Raw genomic sequence first — 1609 nt, forward strand, 5'->3', positions numbered from 1 at the left:
GTCATCCTTGTTTCTCCTTCCATACACTTAAATTGCTTCAAATGATGGTTGTGCAGACTCATTACATGGTGCACTAGGGAGAGTGCTCTTTTCAATAGAGACACCCTGTTGAGAGGATGCCCCTAGAGTCTGTTTAAGTCCATGTGTTACAACTACATCCTTTTGAGAGAATGCAGAGGTGGCTTGAGTGGTTAACTCTAAGTTTTTAGCCTTTTTTGGTTTCCTTTTGACCAAGGGTAACTCAAGTTCTATCTATTTCTCAGCAGTCTCATTTATAATTAGTAAAGGTGCCTGCTTTCTCTTCTTTTTACTCAATTCACCCTTCTGAGAGGATGAAGTGGTTGGATTCCTAGCAGCTACTGGTATAGAAGAAGGGGTCTCAGTATTGGAAGGTCCTTGTTGGTGTTCCTGTGTTTGTACTTCCACAGGTTCAAGGAGCATTACTGTACTAGAATGACTTGTACTAGACCTCATGTCAGGCATAGGATATGGATAAGTCCTAAATTTCTCCAACATGAATGGATTTAATTTAAAAGCAACCTTGTAATATCCGGGATATATCGTGTAATTATTTTGCTATTAAATAATTATTATATGTGTTCAGTATCTATTCTGTGAATTAATTGTTAAGTGTTATCTGTTTTTGGATATTCGAAAATAATATTAATTGAGTATTTTAATTTTTATATGTCCAAAATAAAAAATAGATAATTGTCATATCTTCCTAATTATTTTTATGCTGATTTATGAATTTATAAGAATCATATGAAATTTATAAAATCTTTTTCCGGGTATTTAAAATCTATTTTATTAAAACGGGAACCAATTGACGTCATCCGTTGTTACATTTTTGGAACCCAAAACTCTTCCGAGAACTCCTTCCTAACCTAATTATAATATTCCGAGCATATTCCATGTTTCGACTTTTTCGATCTGGCGTACGGTTTGTTTTGCGCGGGTCCCGGCGCAACATTTTCGATACAATATTTGTTTCGGTAAATCAATAAAACCCGTATTTTCAATAAACGAGAGCTTTTTATTAAACTATCACAATTATCACCTCGTAATACGTGTAACCAGGCGCTGAGACCAAGACCGCAGTACAAATTGTACTGATTTGGATAATTATCCCGAAAATCGATACCGATTGGATCAGTTTTTATAAATAAACGTACCGTTTTATATCTGAAATGATCCAACGGGATACTAATTTTCCGTAATTATAAATAGCCTTTTCCCGTATTTTATTTCGTATCAAAATCATTTACAAACAGATAATTATATAATTTTCAGAGAAAAACCCTAATTTCATTAACTGTTCTAAGAATCAAACAGCAAAACGAAGGCGTTACCGATCTCTGTTTTCAAAGCTCGAGTACTCAATCCAAAGGATTTGAAGTGTTCTATCAGATTCTGAGCTTCGTTTTACTGCAGAAATCAAGGTTTACTTTCTATATTTTTATTTATTTTCGAATTAATTTTATTAAAAATATGAATTTTTGTTCGGATGATTGTTTGTATGATTTGATGATTGCATGTTGTAAAGCTTGTTTTCCTGATGATTTTGATATATTATACGTCTGATTTGGAGTTCAATAACATGTTCAAA

Source organism: Apium graveolens, chromosome 6 (assembly GCF_009905375.1).
Source record: "Apium graveolens cultivar Ventura chromosome 6, ASM990537v1, whole genome shotgun sequence".
Lineage (NCBI taxonomy): Eukaryota > Viridiplantae > Streptophyta > Magnoliopsida > Apiales > Apiaceae > Apium > Apium graveolens.